This window comes from Centrocercus urophasianus, unplaced genomic scaffold, assembly GCF_019232065.1.
Source record: "Centrocercus urophasianus isolate 14NV4802_14NV808 unplaced genomic scaffold, USGS_Curo_1.0 seq_21, whole genome shotgun sequence".
NCBI classification, from domain to species: domain Eukaryota; kingdom Metazoa; phylum Chordata; class Aves; order Galliformes; family Phasianidae; genus Centrocercus; species Centrocercus urophasianus.
Genome location: NW_024884767.1, coordinates 19,648,432 through 19,662,027, shown reverse-complemented (window position 1 = coordinate 19,662,027; position 13,596 = coordinate 19,648,432).

Genomic DNA, 13,596 nt, shown 5'->3' with positions numbered 1-13,596 from the left:
CCTTTGTTGTGTCATGATTATTGCATTGTACTTTGCATTGTAAGTTACAACAGCAACAAAAAACAATGACAAACACGAATGTGTGATTTAGGAATAATCGTGTTAAATTTTGCATGTACTTCAACTGAAATATAGTGATATCAATCAATTCAAAAAATGCAAAAGTTTTTTTTTAATTGATCATAATGAAGGGATGCTTGCTCTTTTTGCAAGCAGGCTGTGCATGGATCAATATGGTGGATCACACATAGGAAGAGTTGCGCAACAGAAAAATTCTGAAATTGATCAGGGGGAGAGAAAGCATAAAATGCCCTTATTTGAAAGTTAGTGTAGAACTTCTGTGTCATTGGAAATAGAAGATTTAGAAGTCAGAAATGGGACAGCTGGCAAAAAATGAACTCGTCCAGCTTCACACTGTATTGGCCATTGACCGAGACAGACTTCTGTTTGGTATCAGTGGGTATCTAGATCAATAGAATCTTTCTCATCTGTGAGCAGGGGATTGATTTACTAATTCCTTCCTATTTTCACTCTGTTATTTTATCCTTGATTATACTTAGCAAATGCAGATTTTGATTTGCATTTAAATTATTTTCTGTTCAACTTAGTCTGCAGGTTTCTTGTATCTTTATTTTAAAAATGTATCATGCTTTTGAAAAACAATCACTGCCAGATGAAAGTGAAATCTGCTGTTCTCTCTAAAACCCAATTATATTCATCTTCTGTAACTGGAGGATGAGACTGTTTCTAAAAATGGCAAGGTACCTGGAAGTACAGATTTTCATTGAATGTTTTGGCTAAAATGCAATGAGTTCTGTAGTTCGCATTAAGTCCAACTAATAAATATCATTTTCTAACCACAGTAGGTTTTCATGATTATTTTTTTTTCTGGTGTGTTAATTTCAACATATTCAATTCAAAAAAGTAATTTTACTATAACTTTTTTTTTTTTTAATAAGCTAACTAAATTTTACTTACTTCAGGATCAGCAATGCCTATGAAAAATGTACTATAAATATACTATGTAAACGCATAGCAAATTATTACTTCTAGATGAGGACAATGGTAAATATAAAAAAAATAAGTTTACAAGTGTGTTTTGCCTTGTATAAATTGAATGCAATCAGTAGTGTATCCAAAACCATTTAAATGAGTATTCTATATTGATTTTCAAAACAACACTCTCTTTCTTCTGATTTCAAAATATGGTGAGCACTGTTTACATATAGAATTCCACTGTAATTCATCACAATTTAAATGTGATTAAATAATGGCAGGATTTATGTAAATTGATTTTTCTAATGTAAAAGTTTTTTGAATCAATAAGCCCTGAGAGGTTTCTGTGAGGTTCAGAGAATATAAACTTTGGTCTAGTAAATAGAAAATACTCACCACGTTCATTTTTGGATTAGAATTTCTGAACAGATGGATATTGGATATTTCATATTTGATTTACAAAACAAATTATGTTTTTTATTACAGAAACAAAAAAAAAAATGGAAATGTTATCCTTATTTTTAAATGATATGCCATAGTATGTACTGTCTATATTGTACAACTTGAATTTTGCATGAATGCTTCTTCAATTTCATGTCTATCAGATTAAACCACCAGCTGATGTAAATGCACAGCAAAGACTGAGAAGCTACTGAAATAAACAGCTGGAAATCTTTTGAAATGTTATTGAAATAAATATGTTGACTTAAAATTAGTTAACAACGCAGATTTTTCAAGCAACTGTCCTTAAAAAAAGAAAAGTAATAATGCTTGCAGTAAATATTTTTTTGTAATGAGCTAGCAAAAGACAAATAAATGGGAATTAAGAAACATTTGCACTTTGTTAATGTCTTTTCTCCTTGTTTATATCTTAATCAATTCATTTTCCAAACATCTCTGTAAAACCCATGCGAATAATAACTGGAAAAGGAGAGACCTCAATGAAAATTATCCCTAAGTTTTCAATACATGAACTACATCGACTCCAAAAAAACAGACAGCCACCAACCACCTATGCCTGTGAATACAGAAGATGGATGCACTGTTTATACAGATCTTAGGAGCTATTCAAAACAGTAATGCGGTTCGTTCAGTTGTCCCCTACCTGGGTTAGTGATGCCTTGAAAATGATAAATAATGTTTTCAAGCAATAAATCTAGGGGACTGTACTGCTTCCACAGCAGAGCTAGCATCCATAGAGCCAGGTCTTCTGACTTTGCAACTGTCCCACACTGCCAATTTATAAGATAGTGGGGGAGATTACTGAGTAGTTCACACGCCATTTCTTGACTAACGGGATAAATTACGCTTGTCAACCAAGTGAAAAAAAGATCAAACACCTATACCTGAAAAAAAGACTCATTTTTTCCTCTCCAAGGCACTACAGTATGTTCTTAAAAGTAGACATTGCAGATGGACTTCAAAGAATGATAACATATTTCATAATACAGGATAAAATTAGCATAGAAAATATGACATTGCATGTCTGTTTAACCTTGCTAGAAGGTGGTAACATGCAAGGGCTGCTCCAAAAATAATGCCTCCTTTTCTTACTGTGTTGGCCCACAAGATCAGAGGTACATGTTGGTGATACGGAAATAAACGCTGAACCTTACCACCAATATTCTGTTACATTTTGTTGCCATATGACAGATGGCAGCAGAGGGGTAATCTGACAAAAGAGCATCAGACATGGAATGCAGATAAATCAAAGGTGCGTCACTGTATTCCTCTATGTGGAAAAAATGACATTCACTGACATTCATGAACACTTGCTGAACGTTTATGGTGACCAATCAGTGGCTGTGAGCACAGTGAGGTGGAGGGTGGAGCATTTCAGTTGAGATTGACTCGAGTGTAGTCACTCCACACTGCCACCACTGCTGGTACAGATTTTTATGAGCATGGTATTCAGGCTCTTTTTTATTGCTGGTGAAAATGCATAGCTAATGGTGGTGAGTATGTTGCAAAACAGTTTTTTGTAGCTGAAAATTTTCTCAAGTAGTGTCGTGTTCTTTGCATCTGTTGTAGATTCCATGGAAATAAATAGGAGACATTATTTCGGAGCAACCTATACATATTATAAAGGTGGATAAGAGATACAGTTGGTGTTTGATAAATATGAAAAACACAAACCTCATTATTATTACCTGCATTAAAAGTTCTCCATACATTTCTTCAAGAGCTAATACTTTAAAACTAAGTCAGAAATGCATAAATTAATATGCAGAAGCAGTAGCTAATGATGTACAAACTTTTCTGATTATGGTGAAAATACAATAGTATGGAGTATGTTAAATGAGAATCATGTAGCTTAGGCTGGGAAATAGACTTTATGTTGAACTCCAGATCTCCAGTGAAAATGAAAGAGGACCTGCTTTCCTAAGAGGACTGAGAGAGGGGAAGTTAGGGAGAACAATGTAATCAGCTAATGCTAAATCACAGTATTACTGAAGTACGATGTATGATTATGAGGAATAAAGGTACAAAAATCTAATCGTGTGTTTCTCAGAAAACTGAAAATCAGATTGTGCTAAAGGGACTCAGGAAATTTGCTGATAGACCACTAGGGCTAGCTATCAGCCTTGGGAATGCTGCCAGGAATAAATGAGTTAAGCATGGTTTTCAAACTGTATTTGCCAACCAAATCGAAGTGGCTTTTCCAGAGGATGTTGTGAAGAAAACCTTCTCACAGATTTTCTTGTCAAATTTATATTTGACCAAATCAAGAAAGTGAAAATCAAGTGTCCATTCCAGGATACCTTAAGCCAAATCTCTCCTACAGAAGTAGAATCTTACTATTCTTATAATCAAGAGAAGTCTTGGTTGGTTTCCACGTGAGTTACTTTAGTTAAGGATTTGATTACTGAGAAAAGAATCTGAAAAAGAAAACTGTTTTTATTGCTCAAGCTGAATGGGTAATTCTGGATCCAATTTTGTGTTTTCTTCAACATTTTCTTCCTCATTCTTGCACAGAAACCAGCAATATCTAACTGTTATACCAGAAGCTCTCAGAAAGAAGCAGCTCTCAAAAAGATTAGGGCTCCAAGAAAGATACATCAGAAATTCCAAAGGAATTCAATTAAAAAGCTGAGATTCTGGTCCTAAACTGCTTACCATCTGATGGTTATTTGCTGGCTTATTTCAAGAGCAAATCAAATATTGTTGATGTTCTTCATAATGCAGTAAAATGTTTTTAAAAGAGAAGAAAAAAAGAAAAGGAACTTTAATTAAGAAAAAAAATAGTGGTAAGTGGAGAAAAAGTTACAGAAGTTCATCAATCAGATATTGATGAGCTAAGAAAAGAAATGGGATGGAAATAAGTTCACTGAAAATGCATCATTATCCACAAATGACTTATGAGATACCACACTCATTTCCTTAATTCAGGTAGAGATTTATGTTTGCTTTGGAGGAGAATAAGCAGAGAATTATGCAGATGATCACTTGTGCAGAAGCTCAGTTATTCAGATGTTGAACTATGCAGTGCCCTTTAACTACTTAGAACGTTAGATTGGATAACCAGAATAATACATGTAGATCAAACCTGTAATATCTGTCTCCTGGTTTAGGACCATCAGGATTCCATTCTTATTGCCTGGAGGTGGGACAGGTTTGTGAATCACACAAAGGAGCATTGCAAGTAGAATGATTAGCCTTGAAATCAGGGAAGTATGCATAAAAAAAAAGTTGCTATTATTCTACAGCTAGTATTTTGTTGCTCAATTTTCTGCGGCAGCCTATGTGAAGCTGTAAAAAAGGATAAAGAATAAATTCCGTTGTTCAAATGTTTGCCATCTACTTGTTGTGTACTGTATATCCTGGGAGGTCCTCAGAAAACAAAACAAAACAAAAAACCCCTGCATAGTGTCATGGAATATCCTGAGTTGGAAGGGACCTCTAAGGACCATCAAGCCCAATTGTTGGCTCCACAGAGCACTACCCAAAATCCAAACTATATTTTTGAAAGTGGTGTCCAGGTGCTCCTTGAACTCCAGCACTTCAAGCCGTGTCCTTTGCAGCCCATTCCATGCCCACCGCCCTTTGCTGCAGACCCTTTCCCTGACCCCCAGCTGCCCTCCCATGACACAGCTCCGTGCCGTTCCCTTTCACCCTCTGCATATTCTTCCTTCTTAATAGCTTTATGTACTTCTAGTACTGCAGCACCCAAACTGCATGCAGTGGTGGATGTGAGGCCACACAGCACAGAGCAGAAGGGACAACCTTTCCTGTCACCTGGTGGCAGCACTGGGCCTGCTGCACCCCAGGGTACGGTTGGCCCTTTGGGCTCCAGGAAACACTGCTGCCTCAAGTTCAACTGTCAGACAGAATCCACACATCACTTTCTGTGCAGCTGCTCTTCAGCCTTTCATCCTCCATTGTGTACATGCACTCAAGTTAGCCTCTTCTGAGGTGCAGAATCTGACATCTGTCCCGCTGAACTTCATGTAGGTGGTAATTGCCTAATTGCCCAACCCTCCAATAGTCAAGTCTCTCTGCGAGGTTCTCTGCCTTTGAGAGAGTGAACAGCTCCTACCAATTTAGTGTCACCTGCAAACTTAATTATACCTTTGAATGCTGCCATTCAGCGAGACCTGGACAGGCTGGAGAGCTGGGCAGAAAAAAAACCGATGAGGTTTAACAAAAGCAAGTGTAGAGTCTTGCATCTGGGGAGGAATAATTGCATGCACCAGTAAAGGTTGGGGGATGAGCTGCTGGAGGGGAGCTCTGCGGAGAGGGACCTGGGTGTCCTGGTGGATGACAGGTTGGCCATGAGCCAGCAGTGTGCCCTTGTGGCCAAAAAGGCCAATGGCATCCTGGGGTGCATTAAAAAGAGCGTGGCCAGCAGGTCGAGGGAGGTGATCCTCCCCCTCTACTCTGCCCTGGTAAGACCTCATCTGGAGTACTGCGTCCAGTTCTGGGCTCCCCAGTACAAAAAAGACAGGGATCTCTTGGAAAGAGTCCAGCGGAGGGCCACAAAGATGGTGAAGGGCCTGGAGCATCTCTCCTATGAGGAAAGGCTGAGTGAACTGGGTCTGTTCAGCCTTGGGAAAAGAAGACTGAGAGGGGACCTGATCCAGGCCTATAAATATCTAAGGTGTGGGGGGCAGAATGGCAAGGCCAGGCTGTTTTCAGTGGTGAGTGGAGACAGGACAAGGGGAAATGGCTGGAAACTGCAGCATAGGAAGTTCTGCACAAATGTATGCAAGAACTTCTTTACAGTGAGGTGACGGAGCACTGGAACAGGCTGCCCAGGGAGGTGGTGGAGTCTCCTTCTCTGGAGATGTTCAAGACCTGCCTGGACGCCTACCTGTGCGACCTGCTGTAGGGAACCTGCTTTAGCAGGGAGGTTGGACTCGATGATCTCTGGAGGTCCCTTCCAACCCCTACAATTCTGTGATTCTGTGATTCTGTGAACACATATAATGTATGAAAGCACTGAAGAGAGCTGGCTCTAAAATGGAGCCCTGCAGAATTCCACTAGGGACTGGTCCCAGTTGTTCACTCATTCTATTGCATACTTATCTACTGTATTGTGATCTTTTGTTCAGAAGGATGCTGTGAGAAACAGCATTGAAACTTCTGATAAAATCCATAAAGGCTACATCAGCTGGTTTCTCTCGGTAAACTAAATGCAAAAAAAAAAAAAAAAAAAGGAAAGGAAAGGAAAAAAACCTCTTTTTATCTTAAAAAATGATTAAATTAGTTAAGAAGATCTTCCCCTTTGTGAATCCATGGTGACCATGACCGATAATTTTGTTTTTCTGTATCTCTCAGAACAATTTTACAAGGCACTAAAGTGAGACTGGCAGTCTTTTGATTGGCAGTGACATATTAACCTTGAGTTAATTCTTTTTTAGCAAAGTCCTTGAACGTAAACAAAAACTGTAAGGATGTGAGTGTGCTTCTAGGTATAATGGTATAGTGATGAATTGCTGTCTTGCTGTGATTTTATTTGCTTTTCAATTCTAGTTTTTGTATTTATTCTTTTAAGATGAAATTAAAGTGAATAAATGACAAAGAATAAGTATGTAAATCCAGCACTGAAAGCTCTGATGAACCAGTAGCATGAGCCTGTTTATCTAGCAGTTGACAATTTGTCCAGAAGAATGATGTGAGGAACAGTATCTTATCCTCTCAATTTGAAAATTTTCTCAGATTTTAGAGGTTTTCATCCTATTTATTCTAAAAGTGAAAAATAAAACAGATAGGTGAAATTCTAATATCTCTTCTCCAAGCAGTTATCATTTCAGTCAGATATATTAGTGCCAGTACCTTTTATTAGCAGTCATGAGGATGTTATTCCATAATTCTATAATAGCAAGATAACGCCTTCCACATCATGAAATTTATTTTGGAAGGGCATATCACATACTATCATTTCCTGTAAGAACAGATTTCTACAATGCCCTTTCAACTGTATTTTTCTTTTTTTAATGCATGCATTTCATGTAAGCAACATTTCTTGCCTAATCTTCCATGCAAAATGGTCACTGTTACGCCATTTCAAAGGTGCAGCATATACATTTTTCCAGCATTTTCCCTCCCTATTTTCTTTTTATTCAAAGAAATATAAAACACTGATAAATTTGATGTGGGCAGTACGGTCACAATTGATTAGTACATGTTCCTAACATGAAATGAATAAGATGGTTGTCTTCTTTCCAGCCATACAAGTAAGGACTGCTCCCTCTCCCTCCTCTGAAACTTCTCTGCTAAGAGAAGTTAGGAGTGAGTTAGGCATAAATTTAATTTTAATTTAATTTGATTTTATATTTAGAAACACTCCAACTATCTAAGAGAATGTGGCTACAATCTTTTTAAATCAGTTTATTGGTTTTGCAACTGTTTACTAAATAAAAATAAGAAGGCTGTTTAAATAATTAGCAAGAGAACCTACATGGAAGTTCTGTGATGCTTGAGCATGCTGAACGTTCAAATAAAAATAAAAACAAAATCAGCAAGAGAAAAATAAAAAGAAAATAAAAATAAAATAAAAGTAAAAATAAAAATGGTAAAAAACAACCTTCATCTAATAGAGCTTCATATGTTGGATATTTAAGATGGAAAGGTCAGGACAAATGTGTTGGCTATCGGGTAGCTTTTGGGTCAGGATTTTATCTGAATTCCAACGTATTAAAGCTTCCAGTGGCCAGCTCAGGCTTTTGTTATGTGCTTCTGTCAACAGAAAGTAGGTAGCATTTTATATTTTCCCTGCACTAATGTCAGAGGTTTGTTAAGTTCTTTCTCAGAGACTTACAACCCTTTCCCTTGTTCCACTCCCCTTATTTTGGTTAACATCATTAATGTAAAGACTCCCAGAGAGTAGTTAGAATGTAATCTGGGATAATAAAACAATCTCTCAATTTTAACAAATAAAATTTCCTGTAAATAGACTTGAACAAAATGTCTTCGCTAACTGTAAAGATTTTGAAATCACCACACTGAGGGGCCTTTGTTTAGTCTTGTTTCAGTCTTTAGTTCCACAGGGTATGTAATTACTCAGGTGCTCTGTCCATCCATTTTGTTGATTATGTTTTTAGTATAGAAAGCACCTGTTTTTAGTATAGAAAGCAGATGACATGCAACATTCAAAATGAAAATGACAAGTGGAAAATGAACAGGCAGTGAGATGTTTGTTGCAGCTGCTTGTTTGTTGTCTGTACAAATTAAATTTGCCAAGTTCTGTTCATCTCCATATAAAATTGCATTTGTAATTCTCCTAAGAGATTACAAAGTTTTTCATTTGTTGCTCATATAAATACAGTAATGCCTTATGTTATACTTGTAGTAATAAAATAAAAAACAAACAAACATAAAAGATGAGTTTGCAGATCCCATAAACTCTTCCAAGACACTGTGACACACTGCTGTTCATTCCCTTATGTTCAAGTATAGGTCAATCACTTTGTATTATTGATGCGTATTTTCCCTTGCTCATGGTAATGAGGAATATTTTTGAATGGTGTAGACCATAAAATTAAAGAACTAATGGCTTGCAAATTAGTTTATGAAAGACAACTCAAAAGCTGTTTTATACCTAGTTGCTACAGAGACATTATGAGTATTAGATATTAGGCAAGTACTGCTGTAATCAAGAAACTCATAATATGCCAGATGGATTGAGTAACCATGACATTGTTGATTATTCTAGCTCAAGATTTTCTTTAAATTACTAGCCTGACATGCTGTTGAGGACTGATAGGCTTAAAAACAAAATACTGTCTTTCTTTACCCACAGTTTCTGTGCATGAACTACTTAATACATTTAAAGACTTTTCCTCATAACTGCTTTTATAAAATACAATATGCTGGTCTCCAGTTCTTACCATAATGACTAGCAGTACCATAGAGGACATGCTTAATAATAGTTAATTGGAACCCAGTCAGATTGGCTTGAGGTCTGTTTGAGAACTGCAAGGATATTATATCATAAAATTATAAATAGCTCATACGTGACACACTTTACTCCTGAAAGGAACAGCATGTCCCTCTTCACCCTTATATTTTTCTTCTGCTGCATCTGTCACCCAATCCAAAATCTCTACTTGAATTCTTCATTCCCCTTATCAACTCTTCCCATCTCCTGCTCAGAATATCTTTGTATGTATAGAGTGTTTTGAAAACTTATGCTATTTAACCTAGGTTCTTAAATGTACATACATAATAAATGTTTGAGCATACTGTGAAATAGCCAATGGAGGACAAATAATGAGCAGTACACATACTGGTTTACAATTGCATGATAATTTAGTTACAGTTGTCACTGACTACTCACTGTGTCTGGTGTATTCAAATACACATAAGACAGTCTTGCGCTAAGTTCAGCTGAGTGGAAATGTCAGAGAATAAGATTCTCTGGTTTATTTTCAGCTTTTGACTACATAGGAAGCGTGCAAAAAGCAGCTGGCCTTGATGCCATTCTTAAAACCCAGTAACATCTCAGAGAGTCTTTGAATTGAGCAGTGAATACACAAAACATCTGTGACTTGTATTAATGACGACTATTCACTTTCCATAAAGCAACAGTCATTTTTCAAGTCTTCTTGAAGCTTGTTATCTTCAGTGTTTTTTTACTGTAAGAAGTTGCCTGCTCCACATCACCCCATGAGAACTTTATCCCTCTTGACATCCAGTTACTTAGCCACAGAATCTTTAATCAAAAAGAAGGATTTTCTTATTGCTGTGTCTGTCCTCTTAGAGAAGCTGTGATCTGCGTTACAGTGCACTGATGTGAGGTATCACTACATAAGCACAGCTTTCTGTACTACATGAAATGTGCTTTCTTGTTCCTAGTAAGACAAAAATGTTGTTAAATGCCAAAGAAAAATAGAGAATTTCTATGAAATGAATGAAAGACAAGGGCTGCTCTGAAAGCCTCATATTTTATTATGTTGGCAGATGACTTCAGAGGTAGATGTTGGTTATACGGCCTTGAACATCTCCAAGGGTGGAGCATCCACAGCTTCTCTAGGCAACAATATTCCAGTGCCTCAGCACCCTCTGTGTAAAAAAAATTCTGCCTATCATCTAACTTAAATCTCCCCTCTTTTAATTTCAAGTTATTCTTCCTTGTCCTATCACATGTCTTGGCTTGTAGCCGTAGTGTGACATAACTGTGCTACTCAGACACACACGTCATACTTAAGGAGTAATTTCAACAGTTTCTATATGGAAACTGACTTCTGAAATTTCTGTCACTTGTTGCTCATTGTTACACTGGACTTTACTGACCATCTAAGTTATGTCAGTACATCTGTTGGTAAGCCATGTGGTGAATAGGTTTTTGATATGATGTAACAGTTAAAAATAAGCCTCCCATTTGTGTCGATGGGTACCACTGAGGAACGTTGGGAATAAACCAATAAGATTAGTAGATTTTTCTCTCTAAGTTAAATGCTCATAGAGTGATTGATTGCTGTATTTAATATATTGCTTTATTTTCTTCTGGCCAAAGCTGTTTTAGAAATCTGCTTCCACTCCTTGTCAACAAAATGCTGTTTGTAACTCAACCTTCGTGTTCTATACCCACCACTATAGCTGGGATTTCTTGACAGGGTGTGCTGCCAGATACACATGCTGAGAATGTGATTTTCACTTACACTAAAACCTACTGAATTAAAGAATTATGACCTTGATTCCTTGAAATTCTTACATCTGGAGAAATTGAATAGTGGAATAATTAATCTGGAGCCGATTCCCATTATATTAATTTAGACATTTTTCAAGCAGACTTGAGGTCTAGAGTTTAATTTTCTTTGAATGAATACTAAAAGTTTTATTTCTGCTATAATTCAATATTTTTTATGTAATTTAAATCGATTTTCACCATTTTAGTTTCACACAGTTCAGGAAGAGACATATTCCTCTTCCTTAAGGGAAAGGAAAAAAATAAGAAAATGCCCTTCCCTCCATTTTGAATGTTTCAATCATCACATTTCTAGAATAAACTAGAAATATAAATAGATAATATAACTGAAAATAGAATTTTAGAATAGAAATAGATTTAGAATTTTTGAACAGAAATAGATAGCTATCACTGTTTTTGCTTGACTGTTTTGGGGAGTACAGTTTGAAATAAATTGCTTTGATCAATTTTTGAGAGGCATTTCAGGGATAGCCTCAAGATACACCAGTGGGAGTGAAATATTTTCCTGTAGAATTGTGCATGATGCCAAAACATCAAAGGAAGGGAAGTAGTTTCCTTCCTGTTGTTTTTCTCCTGGCTCAGTTAGGTAGCTCAGGGTGTTATTCTTTGTTGTTGTTGCTGTTGTTACTTCATGGTTCGGTGGGCTTTTTTTTTTTTCTTTTTTTTTCTTTTTTTTTTTTTTTTTTTCTGGCAGCTCCATTTTGAAGAACATTATTGTTCCACTATTGTTGGCAGAGCTGAAATGCTTGGCCTGTGGCAATGGATTCTTTTATGGCAACTGAGCACATGAAAATTTCAATTCCTTATATTGTAGCACAGATCTAAATTAACGTAGAATTTGATGGAGCAAAAATAATAGCAGTGCTTTTGTGGATATCTTAATGTCTAGATTCCCCACTTTAATGTTACTTGCATGATCTCAGGCTGAGACAAGTTATCAGTTATACTGCTTTCTAGTGGTTCTCTCCAGCTCATACAGGTCCTGGAAAGAAGTGCAGAGATTCTGCCTTCAAAACTAAAATGTAGTTGAAATTTAAGAGTAATAAGATGAAAAAAACGTACATGCATTTTTTGAGGTGAGGACAGAGTTCCTTCAGCAACTGCAGCTAAAAGAAATGTAAAATATTATTTACGTGTAGTCACTATCTTGCATGGATTAATGTTGATTTTGGGCAAGATCAAAGTACACAGTGAGGTAGTGAAGTGATTAATGTGAAGGCAAAGATACCATTAAAAAAAGTGTATTTTCTGAATTTTGTGAACGAGCTAATAAATGGTCCTTAGATTTTTTAACTGATTTTTTTTTTCTTTTTTTCCTCCAGGAGCTGTTACTGACTAATTACAACTATAGTAATCATATAGAATTGTAAAAATGTGCAATATCACATAGCTGTTGTGATAGTTTTCTCTCTTTCCAAGGACTACAACAGCTATTTTAACAATAAAAAGGGAGGCTTTTAAACATAAGAATGCTTTGTCTTGTTTCAGAGATGGAATTCTTAACTAATGTCTGCTGATGCCTTGCAGGTGGTTCTTTTTTACCAGAACCATCTCAGATTTAAGTTAGGTGGTTGCCTGATATAAAAATCTGTGACCTGTTTTTATAGCTGCTAGCATTCTTTTCCAGTTAGATAAAAACATATTGCATATCCACTTACATATCCACCACATAATTATTTAGTCAACATGAATCTCCAGGATGTGTTTTCTCAGGCAGTCTTCACCTTGATGTGCACACTGACCAAGCACACTACTGAAATTTCAGCACCTTAGGTAAATAGGTATGTATTAGGGGAAATCCAGTAAAGAAAGACTGTCTTTCTCCATGTAGGTCTTTTCCCCTCAGGTAATTTAAGAGCATGTTTTGCACTGCAAAAAATGTGAACAATTAAGATTTTAAAATCTTTAAAATATATCCTTACAATATTATTTGCTCTCAAGCCCAGAGATTTATTATTTTGCTATGAAGGAACTTCTATATATTCTGAGATGAAAAGTTAGCTTTTACTAACTTTCTGCCTCTCTAATTTGACAGCATGTTCAAAGTTAAATTTTGTGATTTTTAAGAAGTACATTAATAAATTCATGCCAAATACTGAGATGTATCTGATTCAGTTTGAAACTTAGAATAGTCCTCCCCATTATGTGTTCTTTAAGATTTCTTTTCTTAAAGAAAAATTTCCTAGGGAGTTCTTAATTAAGAATATAAAACTGGCTAAAGTTTAAAGAAAAGTTGGTTTGTCTTGTTGGGTGAAGGTGACTCCAAAAGTCATGGGAAATCCTCTCTTTGAAGTCAGTGTTCCATCACTGAACTTAAAACTTCAGGATTATGGTTCTTTATTTTATGTTTGCCAGTATAAAGTTTGCAATGTCTAGTTAGTTATTGATCCTATATAAAATTAGACATCCAGCACCTGAGCCTTTTTTGCAAGGTCTAATATCTTTCTCTG